Source organism: Triticum aestivum, chromosome 1D (genome assembly GCF_018294505.1).
Source record: "Triticum aestivum cultivar Chinese Spring chromosome 1D, IWGSC CS RefSeq v2.1, whole genome shotgun sequence".
Classification (NCBI taxonomy): domain Eukaryota; kingdom Viridiplantae; phylum Streptophyta; class Magnoliopsida; order Poales; family Poaceae; genus Triticum; species Triticum aestivum.
This window is the reverse complement of record NC_057796.1, coordinates 429325598-429347203: the sequence shown is the minus strand read 5'-3', so window position 1 is coordinate 429347203 and position 21606 is coordinate 429325598.

Here is a 21606-nt window from a genome sequence, read left to right as displayed (position 1 = left end):
ACTTTACACCCATTAACGGCCCGTGGTGAAACTGGCCCGTAATGAACAGTGTATCACTTTATACCCATTAACGGCCCGTTATTCCGTTGGGCCGTTTCCAGCCCATGTTATCTTTCGGCCTTCTCAGAGCCCATTTATTCTTGGGCTCATTTCCAGCATTCGTTTACTTACGGCCCGTTACTGTCATTTTCTGCTTGTGGGCCAAATTCAGCCCGTGGTTACAGTCGGCCCGTTTGTGGTCCGTTAATACGTTGGGCCGTTTTCATAGCGTCATCAAATACGGCCTATTAACGATGGCCCGTTATGGTCGGCCCATGAACGGACGATTCCAACTCTAGCCCGTTTACGGCCATAATGCGGTCTGTTTGGCCCATGTTTGGCCAATCGATCATACGGCCCGTATAAGGCCCATTGATGATACGGCCCGCAGAAGGCCCATTGTTTCTACGGCCCGTAGAAGGCCCATTGTTTCTACGGCCCGTAGAAGGCCCACTGTTTCTACGGCCAGTAGGAGGCCCAGTGTCACTACAGTAAATATTAGCCCATGGTTATTGTGGCCTAGTTTTAAAAAATAGGTTATTGCAGCCACTAGCTAACCGCGGAAAAAGAACTGCAATGACTACAAGCAAACAAATAAACAAGACAACAAGGAAATAAATAAGCAAGCAACTAACGCTAGGCTATCACGGCTATTACACATATTACATCCACTGGGCATCAAAGTTCGCCACCAGTGCAAATATAGGGAACAAAGCAGCATATCATATACACTGGTTGTCAAAGTTGGCGACCAGCGCAAATAAACGCCGCAGCAAAACAAATCCAGAACTGAAACCACTTCAGAAGATCTCAAGAAACAATATCCTGGGTACCCATAATGCTGGCAAGATGCTTAGCAAGCTTATTAACTTTCTCTTGTTTGGCGCTTAAATCCTCCAGCGCTTGCTGTTGCACCAGAAAATATGCATCTGAATTCTGCAGGGACTTCCTCAGTCCTTCAGCTTCCTGTCGCAGCACATCTGATCGATGTCTTTCAACTTGAAGTTGAGACTCAAGAAGACGAACTGATTCAGGCAGCGAGTTCGAAGAGCTTGTGCCAGCAGTAGTGGCCAGTAACTCGAACACTACATCAAGACAGGACTTTTGGGTTCCCTCACTGTCGTCAAGATAGTTTTTATCAGCTTTCTTGGAGACCAACAGGGATGTCTCACTATCTTGAACCTTATCTGCATTACTTCCTTTACCATTGGATAACGCGGTACTGTTCTCCAATATTTTGTCCGCATTCTAAAAGAGAAACAAGCAGACACATCACATGTTTACCATGTTGTATATGAAACTCATTTTGGTAAATGAGTTCAGTAGTAAAGTGGACAGGATAACAGCATGAAACAAACATATATCTATGTACCATGGTCACTTTATGGTCTATATCATTCTAGTTTTTGTTGCCAAATCAAGATAGAGACACAGTTCAAATAATATTTGTTCAAGACAAAGCAGAATAGACAGAATATAAGTGTGGGTAACTATAGAGCAATAACAACACTTGTAATGTGCATGACATGAGAACATAACTGTTTATTCAATTGAAACTGAAATCAACATAGAGCAGGTTACAACAGCAAACCAGTTAAAGAAACAGGTTTAAAACATACCTGTTGCGCCATTGGAGTTTCAATTCCATCCTTCAAATTTGAAAATAGTTGGTATGAGTAAATACAGTAATGCAAGAGCAAAGGAGTATGAACCATAGCTACAGAACCTGACCTGAGAACAAATCTTCTTCTCCTTTAAGCGTTGAGTTGGGATTCGGAGTGGTGGTCCTCGTGCTTTGGGCACTGCAGTTCCCTTACTAACTGCTCGTGTTTGGGTGCTCTGTGGTGGAGACGGTGCTGTGTCAACTGGAACTGGGTTACTATCTGCCGGGGTTGGGGTTAGAAGGGGTGTAGCTGGTTCTCTGTCCAACTGGGTAGGGGTACAATCTGCGAGAGTCTGGGTTATGTGTGGTGGATCTGGTCCTTGGGCAAGTACAACCGTGGTTCTATCTGCATCAACTGGTAGCACTATCTTTTCTGAAGACCGTGTTGTTACTCCCTTAGATACTGCCATCACGCTCTCCAATTCAAATGGCTGATAAACAAGAAAAGTAATTGAAAGTATAGACATTGTATGATAGACAGGTGCAATGGATAGTGGGGAATAAAAGAGGGCATGAAATAATTCATATTTATGTTGTCTAACCAAACAGGATAGCATGACACAATTTCACATATATGATGGCTAACTAAACAGGATAGCATGACACAATTTCACATTATGATGGCTAACTAAAAAAGATGGAAAGACATAGTTCAAAATATGAGACTATGTAAACAGGATGACATGACATAACTATATAATGTGTTTATTAAATAGGTTGGCATGCCATAATTCACATACATTCACGGATAGAATGCCATAATTCAAAATATGATGACTGTAAACACTAAACAGGATGAGATGATATAACTATATGATGTCTTTATTAAATGGGTTGCCATGCCATAATTCAGATAGATGATGTGTATGTACTATGTAAACATGATGGCATGATATAATTCAAATATATGATTTATATAGTAAGCAAGTAAGCAGATGGCAATCCATATATGATGTAAAAACTAAGCAATGCAAGACAACATGCATGACATGGGTAATATAACCCTGCCAAGTTTGAGCATAGACCTCAGGGGGGAAATAGGACTGGTCATCAGTCTCTGAATCCTCCTCTGAGGAGCTCTCTGTAACCAGCAAGATGTCTGCTTCAGCAGGTAGCATTGTCTGCTCTGAATACCTTGTTTTCACTCCAGATACTTCCATCACCGCTTCAAATGGCTGATGCACAGGAAGAGTAGTTGAATATACAAACGTTGTCGACAAATGGAACACGTAATACAAAAAAATGATAGCATGATATAATTCACATACATGATGATTGGCTAAACAGCATGGCATTGCATAATTCACATATATAATGCCTTTGCAACAAGATAGCATTGTATAATTCACATATATAATGTCTTGCAACAAGATGGCAATGCATAATTCACATATATGGTAATTAGACACTGAACAGGTGGCATTCACACAAAGCATGTCTAAACTAATCAAATGACATAGCAATGCGAGACACCATACGCACGATATGAGCAACATAACCCTGCCAAGTTAGAGCATACACCTCGGGGGGGGAATAGGACTGGTCATCTGTCTCTGAATCCTCCTCTGAGGAGCTATCCGTAACCAGCGAGATATGCGCTTCGTCAGATAGCATAGTCTGCTCTGAAGACCTTGTTTTCACTCCAGAATTTGCCATCACCGTGTCAAATGGCTGATGCACACGAAGAGCAGTTGAATGTACTAACATTGTTGACAAATGTAATATGTAACGAAAAAAAGGATGGCCTGATATAATTTACATATAAGATGACTGGCTAAGCAGGATGGCATTGCAAAATTCACATATATGATGCCTGGCTAAACAAGATGGCGTTGCATAATTCACATAAACGATGAATAAACTAAACAGATGGCATTCGCACAAAGGATGTCTAAACTAAGCAGATGACATATTTGATGTATAAAGTAAGCAATGCAAGACACCATATGCATGATATAACCAACATCAGCATGCCAAGTTAGAGCGAAGACCTCAGGGGGTAAATAGGAGTTGTCTTCTCCTTCTGAATCCCCCTCAGAACAGATATCTTCCTCTCGATTACAATCCGAAATGCGTGGAGGGGGGCTGCCTTTGCGCCTACCATGGAGCGACGTCTGCATGAAATTTTATTGCCACGCAAGGCTCGTCTCTTTTGCTCTACATGTTCAGTTCCATTGTTTACAATAACTGTCATGCATAGGAATAAAACATAGTGAGATTATGTAAGGAGTGCATGCAGAAATCCAGAGTGATGGTAGCAACCTGTGGATAGACCCAAAACCAATAATAGCAGGCAGATAATGGCTTCAGTTAAAAAATACAGATAATGGCTTCTTTACTGTTTGTTTCCCACCCAACATGAAACTCATAGTAGACACCGGAGATTAACCAGATAGTAGATAGATACTATTGATAGCGGCCCCGATATGTACCCCACAACCATTTAAAAACTCAAGTTTGACCATTAGTTTGGAGCTGACTCAGAGTCTAATCGGTGAACAGGACGATAAAGTAGCATGTAATATTAAGCGATGCATAACGTAAGCAGACACGAAAGAGTGCGACCTCTCTTGCGGACCCGTGTAGTCCTCGAGGTCATCTGCTCGGTTGATGATGGTAATGCAGTTTTCATGGCTGCCAGCGGCGGGGAAGAAGATCTGAGGCGGCGAAAGACAGTCTGGAGGCCGGATCCCTGCTGTGCTGGACCCTTCTGTCGTTGGAGCAGCTGAGCTGGGGTGGACGACGGCGCAGCAGGAGCGGGACAAACCACGCAAGGTTTTCTTTGACAACTATCTGTAAGAGAAGTAATTCTGTAAGGGCTCGTTTGAATTGGAGGATTCCAACAATGCAGGGATAGGAAATAGACAGGAATAGGATAGGAATGCACGTGCAAAACAGAGAATTTAAAAACACAGGATTTCTGCCAATCTGGGTGTTTGATTCACAACAATTGGAAGATCACAGGATGCAAAGAAGCATGGTGAGATTAAGTCAAACCACAAGAAAATGTACGGTTATAATGCTATTATGCTACTATCTCTTAGTCTTGTGCTTCATGAATAGGAATTTGAAAAGGAGGACAAGTGAAAATTAAAATTCCTACGTTTTTTCTTTCAAGGAGACACTAAAGGAACAAATCCGTGTGCTCAGTGGACAATATATATAACATGTAGAGTAAAAAAGAGATGCAACAAGTGTACAACCTCTTTGGCGAAGCCATGTCGATCTCAGCGTGATTGGGTTGGCCGGTGAGGATGCTCCGGCTGACTTTGCTGTCGGAGGAGGGGAAGAAGATCTTAGGCGTCTGGAGATGGAGCCCGAGGTACTGCTCCGCTGTGATGGAGGGTTTCGTCGTTGGAGCAGCTCCGGTGAGTTGTACGACGCCGAGGCTGAAGCAGGACAAGAGAGACAACGAACAACGTTAACCTGAGTGGAATTCTAATAGCATCTCCAATACATGACGTAAAATACATAACCACAAAGTGCTAGATGTAAAATACATCAGCCGCTCATCTCTGAACTTAACTGTCGAAACTGAACTTAACTGTCGAAACTGAACTTAACTGTCGAAACTGAATTTTGCTGTCGAAACTGAACGCACTAGCAAGGTGAGGCTACACGTCGGTCGACTGACTTTTTCATCTCTGGTCAGTCGATTTTGCAGCCGTTGGATACGAAATCAAGGGCCTGCGGTTCATCTTCAACCTCCACCCCCTGAGCCGCCAGCCACCACCGGCCAAACAGCAGCCCCCCGCCGCCCGCGGCCGGCGGTGCGCCGCCCCGCCCGCCCCGAAAACACTCCCCACCGCCGGTCCGCCGCCGCCCCGGCCATCCCTCTAGGCCCCCCCCGTGCCGAGCTTTTTCTCCGGCGATCCCCACGCCACCGCCCCGCCAACGCCCCGCCACCGCCGGCGACCACCGCCCCCATCCTGAACCCTAAGATAGATAGTGGGGTACCTCTCCGGCGAGCCCCCTCCCCGCTGCGGCTGGTTCTTCCTTCACCCCGGCGAGCCCCCCCCCACCCCCTGAAAATCGACTGACCCAAAAGTCGATTCAGTCGACTGAAGTGTAGCTAAATCGGAGCAGCATCGCAAGCAAGAGCAAGAGCGAGAGCAGCAGCGCGAGCAAGAGCAATAGCAAGAGCAGACCAGGCAGGGGACCGAGAGCAAGAGCAGAGCAGCAGCGCGAGCGAGAGCTAAAGCAGCAGCAGCTCCTACTGATGTGGACGTCGCCGCCGAGGGAGCGACGCCGTGGAGGAAGTGGCCGGCGACGCCGCCGTGGATGGAGCCGCGCCGTGTCGGCTCGGGACCGAGCGCCGGCAGCACCGTGAGATCGAATCAAGAAGAAAATGCGGCGATTAGTGTACAACCTCTTTGGTGGCGCCGATTAGGCCGCAGCTTCATCCGAGGAAACGGTGATGATGATGCTCTTCCGGTGGTGCAGGTGAAGACGGCGGTGTGGGAATGGAGGTGGCGCGAAAGACGAGGGGAACGTCGGGGCAGCTCCTTGGAGGTGGAGGACGGGGTGGCTGAACCGGCGGGACGATGAGATCGACGACGGATCCTCATCCGGTACGGTGGATGAGGGACGTCGAGGTGTTGCTGTGGACGACGTCGTCGGGGAAGAGGCTCCGGCTGGGTGGCGGACGGAGCAGGGTGTGGGGTTTCGTCGCGGGTTTTCGCGGCCTCGGTGTACGAATGGGTGGGCGGATGGGATGGCAGTGGGGAACCATGGCTTAGAGACGCGCTTGTCCGAAATGTGGGGTAAGTTACGAAAGTACCCCCACCGATTTGAGGCGGTTCTTTCGGTTCAGGGGTACCACGGGCATTTCGCGTGTCGGGATTTCACAGGAGGTGGGAGTTTTCGCGCGCGTTGTAATTTCGGAATAGCAAGGCGCGGGTTGAGATGGAGGGAGTTGTCGGAGCACAACGAGACAAAGATATATCTTAAATATTTCGGGCTAACAAGGCGCGGGTTGAAATTTCCGGACAAGCCTAACGTGTACTGTACCAAATCAATGCGCACTACAAATGTCATTCAAAACTTTGAATTCATGTTATGTTCAATTAAAATATTTCGCTACGTGTATAATGCATGCAACCTACTACTCAAATGAACGTTTTAGTGCATTCCAAACGTATATACTACCGCTTCAATATGAACTAAATTTGAATTCGTTTCTCTATTTGAATAAGATCTACAGTAATGATTGTTGTGAAGTCAAAGCATTTGAATTCGTTTCTCTGTTTTAATAAGATCTACAATCATCATTATTGTCAAGTTAAACCATCGTTTGTGTATTATCTTCACAGCACACCACATGATTAGTCTCGAGTTACATATGAACTATGTGTACTATATGAACTCGAACTAGATTTTTTGAATCCACTTTATTTTGATTTCAAATCACATTACATTTCTAGCTCTAGCTAGATCTTCATAATCTAAACCATGTCTCATATGTATAATGTGTTTATCACATTATGTATGGTGCCCCGCCCCCTACGCCTACAAGTATTTAGATGTGAGTTGCAAACACCACACATTACCACAAATTCAAATAAAATGTGAGAATGTTCGATATATAGTATTGTTTAGATTGTTCGATATTTAGTTGTAAGCTGCAAACGCCACACATTATCACAAATTCAAATAAAATGTGAGATTGTTTGATGTATAGTATGGTTTAGATTGTTCGGCATTTAGCTGTGAGTTGCAAACGCCATGCATTATCACATTATGGTATAACATGTGCACAGCACGTGTATCACCGCTATATTCATGCATGCAATGTTTAAAACACTATGATCTCCTATTCAAATATATGAATCCGCTTTCATATCAAATTATGATCTTTGTTAGTCTCTTACACCCACACAATCCTCTAACCTTTGTAGCTACCACTAACTTTCTCTCGTGCATGCACACGCCCTCCTCGCCCTCCCCCTCCCTCGGCATTCTATCCACCGGGCACATTCATTTTTTTCTTTAGGTCGTTCTCCCAGAGTCTCCACAACTCCTTTCCGACACACACCGATCGATAAACCTCTCCAGCGATGCCTGCCTACAACATACACACACCTTCAATCTCCTCCTTTATGTGTCCTTGCCTCGTGTCTCTCATACGGTCAGACACACGTGTAAACTCTCGCCCCTCTTTTCATCGATCTCACAACCGCACACTCCTCCCCCTATCTAGCTAGTAGTTGGGCCTCTCGCACCACCTCCTAGCTCCATTCTCTCTGTCTATCCGTCTCGCTGGGCCTTATTTGCCTCTAACAAATGGACGTACACCGACCGATCTCTCGCTATACATATAGCTAGCTAGGTCCTTATAACTCGTTTTTACCCACACGTCAATCGATCTACCTCATTAGTTGTGTCTCTCCCTTCCTCCGACAAACAACAATTGATCTACCGATCTAGTTAGGTTTGCTTACCAAACACATGGTTCCCCTTCATCATCCATGGATGCGTCCCGACAGATCTATCACGCACAGGCACACACAGAAACACATCCCCACTCTTATTGATAACATTGCAGTTCCACCCTCAGTTTGTCTAGTAGGCCTCTCCCACCATCTTCGAGAAGCAACTCCATCACCCATCCAGCACTCTACCCTCTCCCTCCCTCTCCCTCCCTCTCTCTCTCCTCTCTCTCTCTCTCTGTCCCATCATATTTCCCGTCCTTCAGTTATGTATGGATGTCGACCGATCTCCCTCAAGACATAGCTGGGTCTCTCCTTCTCAACACATATACGAGTCGTTCTACCTCTATAGTTAGGCCTCTGCCTACCCCTCCCCCACCCCCTCCCCCCCACACACACCGATACATCGAGCGCTCTAGTCATGTCTCCCTGCCACACACAAACTTGACATGTGCCCTCTAACGTTCCGGTAGGCCAGTCGCCCTATATCTTTGACTTGCACACACACACAATTTCGATGGCTCTCTTCATCGATCTCGCACCCACCCACTTGATCCTCTCTTCGACTCTATCGATAGCTATGACCCCTCCCTCTCTTCTCGTGGATTGCCCGACCCTCTATGTATGATATGGATAGGCCTCCATTTCACACACATTGCATGCAAAATTTTGTTTGAGATGTCATCGACACATATTCCCACAAATAATTCACGAAATCAACCCCCCACCCCACCCCCACCCCAAAACAAAAAACACTCACGAACGCGGTTTGTATCTCTCACACACACCCACGTAGGTGGGGGACGTGCACGAAGAGAAGAGGTGCATGCACGGCGCACGTACTCCCGTCTCTTTCCCAACCACACCCGCGCGGGTACACGGTGGAGCTCATTTCTGTACGAAAAAGGCAGCCCACGTGGTAATTTGGCACGTGTACTGGTTGTCCACTTGGTGGAGGGAGGATCGTCTACCACGGGTGAACAAACAAATTGCGACTTGACGTGTTATGTTAAAAAAAGAGGCAAACCATGTGGGGCCTACCTTAGAGGCAAGGCTCTATACACTGGAGTACTTTTGATGTGTCCCGTCAACTCGCAGAACGAGGAGAAGCTTGCTTAGTACGCCGTCTCCCCCGCCCACGGGCGCGGTGGCTCGCAGGATGAGGTGAAGCTTGCTCCGCCTTACGCCCGCTCCCTCGCCCATGCGCGCGGTGGCTCGCAGGACGAGGAGAAAAATTTACTACTCCCTCCGTTTACTCCTCGTCCCTACTACCTTGGTTATAGAGATTATATCATATTGTTTGGAATATATATGTCCTTTAGTAGATTTCAATATGAACTACTAGTACATACTCCAAACACTGATGTATATAGACGTATTTTAGAGTGTAGATTCACTCATTTTGCTCCGTATGTAGCACTCTCCCTCGCCCCTCGACCCTCGCCCACGTGGTGGACGTGCAGCAATTCATTCGGTCTCATATAGCCAGAACGATATATACTGCACTACCATTATTGCTCGACTTCCCGAAGAGGCGAAGAGCCAATCGCAAGGTTAATATTTTGGAGATGCCAAGCGCAAGGTTATAGGAGAACGAGTAGTAGGTGCCGCGTCATTTATAAATAAAGTTTTTTTTCTTCAGTGGCACGTACGCAATATGATAGGTTCATATGGAGAGAAAAGGAAACCGCTCCACTATATACGTAGTCAGGACGGGCCAGCCTACATGGTTGCTTGCTGGGGTTGCTCTCTTCACACTCTCTCGCACAAAACGAATGTGGCCACATCTCTAACATCCCGGCGGATCACGTCCTCTTGGGGAAGGGGTGGATGCTTAGTGTAGATGCGGTGGCCGTCGCCGACGGTGAAAACCCACTGTCGGCACGTCCCGATCAGGGGTCCCCGCCTTTCTCTCTCACAAAGCCAGTGAGGTTGCCTTCGTCCCTTGCTCACTGCCGTGGCATGGGCAGTTGCCGCCTCCCGCCGCCCTCCTCAAGGTTGAGCTACGTCCCTCAGGTACAACTCCCTTTACAGCAGGCTTGCACCACTGCTCCAGCTGCCCACATCACTCCCTGTGGATATTTCTCTACTTCTTTGCCCCGCACATACCTCTACTGGCTTCTACGTACTGTATTTGTGATGAGTTTATGTCTCATCAACTAGTCCCAGTAATCTTATTCTAATCACGCTTCTTCAATTTCTTTGCCACAGGGATGCTCATCTCGATTTTGGTAAAACTGCACAAAATGATCCGATGGTCAAAAGGTTGCAAACTTCATTTATTAGGAAGCTCGAACGTTGCCAGCAAATTGAAGCCTGGTCAGGGTTCACGGTTCAAGGGCTAGGGACTGCATGGACTCATCTAGTAATATTTAGGAACGGAGGGAGTACTATGTAAAGAGTTAGGTGTCGCACGGTGATAGTGTGAGGTGGGCCATGTAATCACTGAGCCTGCGTGTTTTCACTGCTCTTGCACGCCTCCGCTGTAAGAATGGAGAAAATTGTAATCTAGTAGTGGTACCTCCTTTCGCCGAAAGCGTGGGACATCCAGCAGTCCTACCACCTCAGTAATAAAGACCAATGAGCCGTCAAATCACATAGACCCAGCAGTAAGTTGGACGGACGAAGCAACCATCACTCTTGCGCCAGTGAGAGGTCGCGTCCGCTCTGCCCGGGCATGAATGCGGCACCGATTCTTTGGAGCGGCGCTGACCGTTTCGGGCGGGAAGCGCGCGCGGGCGATGGAGGGGCTTTGGGTGGGCCAGGCTGGTCAGGAGCGGGCGTGGCAGCTGTCCGCATGTCCCTACCGGACACGCCCGGAAACGAGAGGATGCACCGACTCTCGCGGCTAAAATCGTACACTACACAACATCTCTCTGTAGGAGTAGGTCGATCTGTCGCTCTCTCTAACACACACATGCTGTTAAACACACACACACACACACACGCACACGCACGCACCTTGGTCCCGTTGCACCTTCTAACGTGACTTATTACACCTAGACGGAGGGAGTAGTAAGTATACGAGATACGGTGGCACACTGACTTAAGTCGAATACAAGTGCCCAAAATTTGTGTGCATGTTATAATAAGGATTCACTTAAAATAGTACGTGAGCGAACAGAGGGATCAATTGGACAGTGTTCCCGAGCAGTAGCGAGATGTGTGAGGTAAGATACACCGCTGGCGCTTTTAATTTTTCTTATTAATTTGTTTGTTTCACCCTCTGACTGGTGGGACCCAACGTACTACGTGGAGAGAGGTAAGGTGACTAAGGCTGCATTATTTCTGCACCACTGTGGATAGTCTTACCACCAAAGCCACATGACACGATTATGATTGAAATCCCAATGACTCCCACACACACACAAAAAACACGGCATGCTTGTCACACGAATGCAGGAATGTATAAAAGGTTATTTCCCTCTCGTTGAACATAACGGGAGGGTTGTGTAGCTGGTTAGCCTGTTCGCTCATCAAACTTGAGGTCTCGGGTTCGATAACTACACTTGAGCATAATTTGTGCCAGGAGGATTCTTTGACTGGTCAAAATGTTTTCTAGGGTTTGCACGCTTCACACTCTCTCTCCAGTATATATATACACGCTGGAGCCTCAGCGCTTGTAGTTGCTCTCTTCACACTCTCTCGCCCTCTCCCGCTGGAGCCTCAGCGCTTGTAGTTGCTCTCTTCACACTCTCTCGCCCTCTCCAGATCTAAACAAGACTTCGTTGGCCTCTCTCTCCCCTCACTGCTGCTCAAAGAGCCGGCAGGATCCGTCCGCCGGGAAGGGAAGGAGGCTTAACGCTGTCGCCGTCGGCGAGGGACTACCGGCGCAGCTGTTCACTTTCCACCCAGCGGCGGCGCGGGAGGGCCTCCGACCCCTTCTTCTTCGCCGCCGTCCCGTCGCCCACCGAACCACGCCCCAAGAACCTTAAGGTATAATTTACTTACTCCACATGCATTGCTCTAGCTGCATGTATACCATGAATCTAGGACGTGGTTCAAAGAGGAAAGGAGTGGGGGAAAGTAGTGGGAAAAGTTGTATATAGCATGAATCTAGGACGTGGTTCAAAGAGGAAATGAAGGGGGAAAGTTGTATAGCATGAATCTAGGACGTGGTTCAAAGAGGAAAGGAATGGGGGAAAGTAGTGGGGAAAGTTGTATCGCATAAATCTAGGACGTGGTTCAAAGAGGAAAGGAAGGGGCGAAAGTACTAGTTCAAAAAGGAAAGGAAGGGACAAGGCTGTAGAGTTTGAGCAGGACTAGATTTGCTGCGCTCACATAGGGAAAGGTGTCTAAAGATAACAAAACTGGGACCAACACAAATATGCTCCTTGGTTGTTTGTTCTTTGTTGCAACAGACTGTGCATGACCACAGTACATCGGTAGATGCACATGGTGCTGGTGCGTCCACTGTCCCGTGCAACTCATTAGCTGTTGTTAATCTAAGGCCCTGTTTGGTTAAAAACTCCCTAGTCCCTACCTGCTTGGTTCCAGGGACTAAACATGGACTAGAGGTTATTAAATGACATGCTAAAAGACCATGTTACCCCTAGTAATGAACTAATAGAGACAAGGTGCGATGCGTGGCAGGGGCAACTGTTGGAAAAAGTCCCAAAAAGACTCCCTCGGGGTCTTCTTTCTTTAGTCCCAAATGCCCACTTTTAGTCCCTAAAAGTCCCTCCTGTTTGGTTTAGATGGGACTGACACGGAGTTTTTTTAGTCCCTACACCAAAATGTCCCTGTAAACAAACACCCTCTAATAATGCCGCTGGAAAATTGATGCAATGCCACAGTTAAAAGCAAATTACATGTTTAACGAATTTATTGTTAATAATCTCTATGTTAATATTAATCAATGCCACCGTTTGAGAAATGCTACTGTCTTGCTTTCTTTCCCATTTAGATAAGGTAGATGCTTCTTTTTGTTGGCTTCTGTGTCATCCACCGTTATTGACCACTAATTGTTTCCTTTGCACCTCTGTGTAAACAGGGTTATCTACTTCACCTCGTTGCCATTGTGACCTTTTGTTGCACTGCACAAAACACTTTTGTTTTAAGAGTGTTTTGTGCAGTTCAACCAAAATGTCACACCGACAACGTTGCTTGATTGCTTGATCTTAGTGGAACTGCACAAGAGGAGATCTTACTTCCTATCCGTTAAGGCGAATTTGGTTCAGATCTTCTTCTTGTGAGTTGTTTGAATTCCGCATCATGAGAGGTCAGTACTAGCCTTCTTTCACATGATTCTGCAGTGTGCTTTCATATGTTGTGCTACTTGTACGATAATGTTGCTTGATTTTAGTGAACTGCACAAATGGAGACAAGACTTCCAATCTGTATGTGCACCGTAATATCCCATTGAGGTAAGATAAGGATATTTCACAACTGCTGGCCTGTATTTTGCCACTTTCATCAGAAAATTAAGTTTAGTACTATACTTGTGCTCCCTAATTGACATGCCAAATCTTACATTGAAGGCGAAGCTTGTCTGTTATTGAACCAAGTGATGAAGGGGAAGAACAAGCGGAAGAAAAACAAAAATCAACTCCCGGTGCTGTAATGAAGCACTGGAACTGTGATGACACAAGTAATGATATAGTTTTGCATCTTAATTTATTGCTATGGCTGGAACGAGCAATTGTTTTGCCACTGATTTGATGCCACTCTTAATGTAATATGTAATTATCTCTACTTGTGCAAACAGGGATCTTCTTTGAAGATACCATATATTTTAGTGGAACTGCACAAGAAGATGTTGGAAACATTAAACTAATCGAGGAGTATATAGTAAGCATGGCCACCACCGTAGATAGCAACAGATGGTTCCGGAGAAGTGCTTCATCTGTATGCTCTACACAATAAGCCTCCTGACAAAGGTTGGTACTCGCCCACTGATTTCATCCATATGATTGAGCTTTGTCATCTCTATTGGTGTTGTGCTACTGTTTAGATACTGTCATGAAAAAGTGGTATTGTCCTTGAGAAGTGCTTCATCTGTGCTGTTTTAAATATTTCCTTTCCTTTTTTTCAAGCAAACAGGGATGCTAGCATTTAGTAGTCCTCTTGTCTTTGCACAACAGGATCATCTTCCTCTGAAGAAGAATATGGAGTACGTGAAGTGACTAGTTCCGATTATGCCAGGATGAAGAAGCCCTGTCTATCTTCTCATCAGAAGGAGCAGTTGAAGGATGGTTACATTACTCCCCACAAGACCAAACTAACTTCAGCTCAGAAGGACTGACAAATCTCCATTTTTTTGCTGTGATGCGCGAGTACAATGTTGTTCTAGGATTCTTTCTGGTGAGTTCCATTTTTCTAAAAGTGTGCTCTACATGGACCATGTATGTGCCTGTTGAAACTGTCAATTCATAGTACATTTTGCTTTATACTAATCACTTTTTTGTATTTGTGCAAACAGGGGTGCTCAGCTTGATTTCAATGGGAACTGCACAAAATGTTCATGAATACATCGAATCATTCATTTCCACCACAAGAAAGTAGGTGCCGATAAGTTCAAGGCGTTGCAACATATAAGGGTGAAATCATACAAGCTACGCGCGAATTTGGTTGATTTTGGTGGAACTGCACAAAAAGAACAGCTGGTTTATTTAGCACGAGGTGCCATGTCAATGTCCGAACTGATGGCAAACCCTGCCCATTCCATAATCGTAGGCATTTGATATTTTGGAATGGGACAACCTTGTCAAATTTTGCTCATTGATTTTAGCAAGACATGCGTTTGATATTTTCGAATGGGACGCCCTTTGCTGTCAGCAGCGTCGATCAATTTTTTCTTTATTCTTTAGTTGTGAAGTAAATATTGCCTCTGACATGTGAGTCGCTGAGATGCATAATCATCGATTGTTTTGAATGTTCTCTATGAATTGCCAGGCCTGTGTGTTTGATTGCAATGTACAGAAACGCTAAAAAGCTGCTCAAACTCTTTGTACTCCTTCTGTTCCTTTTTACTTCGCACATTGTGAAAGTGCATACTTTTTTGTATAAGATTGGTCAAAGTAGAGATACTTTGACTGCAGACAAAACTTGTATGCAGACTAGAAAGGACCAGAGGGAGTACATGTGAAACTGCTGCAAACGAGGTGATCACCCTGGGAATAATGCTAGTACGTATTGTTTTGCATGTTCATCCAATGCCAGTGATACAGGAATTCGAACTAATCGAAATAAATTCATTCATACACGGTCGGATTTCATATAAACATGCCGGATTTCATTATATTTCATACATTCTTCAACTAAAAAGGGGTGCGCTGGAGGTATAATTAATTAACCGAAGCTACCCACCTGTGTCCCGCTGAGCCGAACAGAAGCTTCAGTGACTTAACTATAGGTGCAGTTGCGTAACTGACATGTGGCCTGTTGGGCCCACTTGTCAGTCAGCCAACTGCACCAGCAGTTAAGTAGAAGCAGCGTTCTTCTCCAGCGCATCTCTCCGACTCCACGTCGCCGCCAAGAAGCTAACCGGCCGTCAATGGTCAACCCGCCTAGCTTGGCTTCAACCGGAGGGTAGCAGCGGTGGCCTTACTTGGACCCGAGCGGCGGCGACCTACCGTGTTCTACTCTTCCTCATTTTCTATGTGGCGCGGCCTCGTTGGCAGCGGGGCGGGGCCTCGGCGGAGCCAGCGATGTCCTCTGTCTCGTTGCCGGCGGGCGGCGCCTCAGCGGAGCGGTGGAAATCCTCCCCCACGTTGCCGGTAGGGTGGGGCCTCGGCTGAGCCGGTGATGTCCTCTGCCTCGTTGTTGGCGGGGCGGGGCCTCGGCGGAGCCGGCGGTGTCCTCTGCCTCGTTGTTGGTGTCGCGGGGCCTCAACGGAGCAGGGCCTCGTCGACGCCAGCGGAGTGGGGACTCATCGGAGCCGGCATTGTCCTCTGCCTCGTCCTCGGTCTCGCCAAACAGCGCCTCGCCGGCTTCATCGCCCTCTTTGCTAGCCTCTTTGTAGGCGGCCGCAGCCTTCGCCACCCGCATGTGGTACCGCCAGCGCTCGAGGCGGCCCTTGCGGGCGGAGCGGTACGAGTCGAGCAGCGCCTCCTGCTCCACCCGCTCCGCGGCGATCTGCTCCTCCGCCTGCAGGTGCTCCTGGAGGAGATGGTGGTTGCAGGCGGCGTCGGCCTGCGCCTCCCGGAACTGCTCCTCACGCATCTGCCTCACCCTGTCCATATATTGGGCACGGGCCTCGCCGATGGTCATGGTGCAATGCACCGGCGAGGATGGCGCGGAGGAGGGGGTTGGCACCGGATCGTCGACTACCATGTTCTCCATTGGGACGTCATCGTCCTCCGGCTGCCTGCCGGCCAGCCGGTCGGCAGCAATGGCTGCCATCTCCTTGTGGTCCGTCGTCCGCCCGTCCCGAAGAGCGCTGGAGCACGTGGAAGCCATGGTGGGCAGTAGTGGTGTGGACAGGAGAAAGGGAACGGATGCGGATGACTGCGGCTATGGCCGGCGCAGCAGTTTATATAGCAATGGTGGGCGGGCGGAGGGACGGACGTGTGGCGCCGGAGTAGCCGCCTCGGCAACCGCGTATCATTAATGTGGGTGGCAGATGGACGGACGGCACTTGTGTCGTTTGAAGGCGGAGGAATCGCCTGCACCAGGAAGCGGGGCGGGCGGCGCTGACTGTTTCGCGCGGAAAGCGCGCGCGGGCGAGGAGATGACTTTACTTAGAGAGGATGACAATGGGGACCCACCAGGTCCATAGCCTCACGTACACAAGTGCCTCCTTATTATATATATATATATATATATATATATATATATATAACTATAATTTATTTTGCTTCCTCCTGTTTCCTGACATCATGGTCCCACACCATTGTCAACCTATGTAGTAGTCAATAATCGAGAGAATTGCACAAGAAGTGGCCGACAGCTAGGACCAAGCAGCTCGAGCAGTATTTGTGTTTTTGAGGTGTGAGCACTGCAGAGTTTTTCGATGTTTAGGCCAGATATTAATTTTTCTCCTCTGAACAACAACGAGAACATCGCTGCAGGTATTAACTGGGCGGGCTGTGGCCCGTCTAGCCCAGGCCAGATATCCAGCCCAGATATTATTTTTTCAAGCTGAAAATGGCTAGCCCAGCTATACTTTTTTTAGGAATACCCAGGCAAGGTCAAGTTGTTATTCTCCGCCCCGCTGGGCTGCAAATCTTTCCTAGGAGGGATGCACTATTCTCTGCCACACACTTCTGGCCTTACTAAGTTGACGCGTCCCCTTAAAAAACAGAGTTGACGCGTATGCAAGGCTTTGTCAACTTGTAGTGAACACACGGTTCTAGCAGCAGTGGCCGTTAGATGTCCATCCAACGGATGCCATGCTTCTTCTTCAATCTCGGATAGTCTAGCTTCACCCGCCCAAAAAATGATTCCTCCCCCTGACATCTGGAGCGCACCGTTTCGGAAGCTGACCTGTGGGCCTACTAAGTTGACGTACCAAGGGCTTTGTCAACTTAGTCAATATAAACGATTCTAGCTGCAGTGACCGTACGATGTCCGTCGTGCTTCTTCAACCTCTGGTCTTCTTGCTCCAGCCGCCCAAAGCAGCGCCGGTCGTGCCGCCTGCTCCTACCTCCCGTGGCTGGCTGTGCTGCCGCGGAGGCCTCACTGCCCCCTACTACTCCTACCGCTGGCCAGGCCATCCCTCCACTCACCCACACCCCCTGTTATTCTGCGGCGACGGCACCGCAGCCGAACCAGTGAACCCTCGTGCTCCTCTCCGCGTGTGCATCCACTGCCGCGTCTTTCCCGGCTCCGCGTCGTCCCCTTCCTAGGCCTCGCCGTCGTCCACCGCCCTGGTGCTCTCGGCGTGGCGTGGTCAACGTGGTCAAGGAACGACTTCCATCAGACGTGGACTGTACGTGGAGAGGCTGACAGCTGGGTCCACGGCAACCGCAAGGAAGTGCCTCCTTATTACGCGGAAAATAATTATTCCTCCACCTGACAGCGGGGACCCACCGGACGGGCCACCAGTATTTTGCAAAAAAATCATTTCCCCCTGACTGCTGGGACCCACCGGACGGGCCACCGTATTTCGCGAAAAAAACGTTCCCCCCGCTGTCAGCTTGGACCCACCGGAAGTGCCTCCTTATTACGCACAAAAAATGAATACTCCCCCGGCTAGTTAGGACCCACCTTGGTGGGAGGCTGACTTGTGGGCCTACTAAGTTGACGGGGATGAAGTGCTTTGTCAACTTAGTCAATATGAACGATTCTAGCTCCAGTGACCGTACGATGTCCATCCAACGGCCGTAGTGCTTCTTCAACCTCTGGTCTTCTTGCTCCAGCCGCCCAAAGCAGCGCCGGTCGTGCCGCATGCTCCTGCCTCCCGTGGCCGGCTGTGCTGCCGCAGAGGCCTCACCGCCCCCTACTATTCGCACCGCTGGCCAGGCCCTGCGGCGACGGCAGCCTCACACCGCAGCCGAACCAGTGAACCCTCGTACTCCTCTCCGCGCGGGCTTCCACTGCCGTGTCTTCCCCGGCTCCGCGTCGTCCCCTTCCTAGGCCTCGCCGTCGTCCACCGCCGTGGTGCTCTCCGCGCGGCGTGGTCAACGTGGTCAAGGAACGACTTCCATCGGAGGAGTACTGTACGTGGAGAGGCTGACAGCTGGGTCCACGGCCACAGCCCAGTCTTTTTGTAATTTGCCAAGTAAGTCGCTTTGTCAGGCCTGTTGGGCTGCAAATCTTTCAAGACAAGGAGAGCTTTCATTCGGCTGGCCGAGAAAATGACCCATCAGTAATGAGAAATGGGCTATACATTTTTAAAACACATCAAACCAGCAATTAGTTTCAAATATCTTTTTTTTTCATTTCAAGATTTTGAATTACATTAATTTTTATGCGTGGAGAATTTGTTGGATTTTATATTGATATACATTTATTTTTAAAATCAGTTTGAATGTGAGTCGAAATTTCGGGATTAAAAACAGTTCGGACCGCACCGAAATATGCAAAATTTCGTATAATTTTTTAACCGTGGCCATAATATGGGCTGTAATGCTAACAAAAAGAATATGGGCTCCAAAAAACCTTAAGAATTAGCAAATGTGCTGTAAATGATTAGAAATAATGGCTGATGGGTTGTATGCTGTTTTCCGTAGATTTGAGGCTTTCCTAAAAAAAGGTTGACGCACAAGCACTGACTGTTGGATGTCCATCCAACAGCCGTCGTGCTTCTTCAATCTCTGCTCTTCCTGCTCCAGCCGCTCAAACAAGCGCCGGCGGGACTGCCTGCTCCCTCCTTCCCGCGGCCGGCGTGCTGCCGCGCAGGCCTCACCGCCCCACCGTACTCCCATCGCTGGCCTAGCCATCCCTCTACTCACCCACACCTGTTGTTATTCTCCGGCGACGGCAGACGAACCAGTAAACCCTCGTACAGTCGTACTCCCCTCCGCGTGGGAAACAACTGCCGAGTCTTCCCTGCCTCCGTGTCGTCCCCTTCCTAGGCCTCGCCATCGTCCACCGCCATGGTGCTCTCGGCGCGGCGTGGTCAATGTGGTCAACGACCGACTTCCACCGGAAAAGTACTGTGCGTGAAGACGCTGACAGCTGGGTCCATGGCCGCAGTAAGGAAGTGCCTCCTTATTACGCGCAAAATAATTATTCCTCCACCTAACAGCGGGGACCCACCGGACGGGCCACCGTATTTCGCGAAAAAAAATGTTTCCCCCCTGACTGCTGGGACCCACCAGCTACACCTTCGCACGTAAGGAAGTGCGTCCGGGCAAAAAAAAACAAAACGATTCGCCCCCCTGACTGCTGGGACCCACCAGCTACATCTTCGCACGCAAGGAAGTGCCTGACAGTCGGGACCCACCTGGTCAAAGCGTACGTAGCATTGTCATTCTGGTCGCGAACGTGTACGTACATATATACTGGTGGATGTAGAGGCGCGCACGTGTTGTAGTAGAGGCGCGTACGTGTCGTAGTAGAGGCGCGCATGTAGCATGTACACGTACGTACAGCGGCCAGGGTGCAAGAAAGAAAATACGGCCACGTATGTGTACATACGGGCGGGGTCTCGAACGCCTACTCGCGCATACGTATGGCCAGGGCTCGTCTACATGGCTGGGTCGGAACGGAGAAACAGCGTCGTCGTCGTGTTCATGGGGAGGCAACGGAATGCGTCGTGTTCATGGGGAGGCAACGGATTGCGTCGTGTTCATGGGGAGGCAACGAAATGCGCCGTGTTCATCAGGAGGCAACGGAACGCGTGGGAGCTAACCGGCTGGGTCGGAACGGAATGCGTGGTCGTGTTCATCGGGAGGGCTTGGACGGAACAGGCGATGGAAACGAGGCCTGGCGTACCGCAGAATGGAGGAAACGGCCTTGTGTTCGACCGCCACGTTCGAAACGGGATCCTGTTCATCGGGAGGGGTCTGGCGTACCGCAAAACGGACGAGACGGACCTCCTACAGTCGAAACGGGGGCCCTGTTGATCGGGAGGGGTGTGGCGTACCGCAAAACGGACGAAACGGACCTCCTACAGTCGAAACGGGGGTCCTGTTGATCGGGAGGGGTGTGGCGTACCGCATAACGGACGAAACGGACCTCCTACGGTCGAAACAGGGGTCCTGTTCATCGGGAGGGGTGTGGCGTACCGCAAAACGGGACTCCACGGGATACTGTTCATCTCCACCGTCGACCTCCTCCAGCCTCCACGGGCTCCTGTTCATCCAGCCTCCACCGCGCGCTACTCCACTGGCTACTGTTCAACCACCCCTCCACGGGCACCCCTCCACCGTCTACTGTTCATCCAGCCCTCCACACCACGGGGTCCTGTTCAACCACCCCTCCACGGGCACCCCTCCACTGTCTACTGTTCATCCAGCCCTCCACACCACGGGATCCTATTCATCGAGAGGCAACGCCACCGCTCACTGTTCATCCAACCCCCCCCCCCCCCCGCAACGCTCACTGTTCATCCCAGAGGCAGCATCGATCGGCTTCAGTTAGCAGCAGTAGCGAAGGAATCGCTCGATCGGGTTCAGTTAACAGCCATCGATCGATCACTCGGGTTCAGTAACGCGTAGCCTGGAGTGCAATCGCTCGGGTTCAGTTAGAGCCCAACGCCTCGCTCGGGTTCAGTTAGAGCCAATGCCTCGCACACACGCGCGTACGTGTACGAGAGAAACGCGCATCGCTCGGCCCCCGACCTCCCACCGTAACCGGGAACTCCCCGAAATTTTCCTCGCCCTCGCTTCTACCACTGTTTTTTCCGTCATGGACGGCCCAAAGAATGTCATGCAGCTGCGTCTCCGGCCCGCCCAGGACGAAAAGCCCATTTTCTGTCATGATTTTTTGTCATAGAAGTAGGAGCCCACCACATCTATGATGATACCGGGTTTTGTCACAATTATCGTCATATAAGTGTCATATGTATGACAAAAAAATTCTTTCGGCCCAAAATGTCACTGATGTGTCTTTTTTTACTAGTGATAGTGTCACTAGTATGCCTCTACT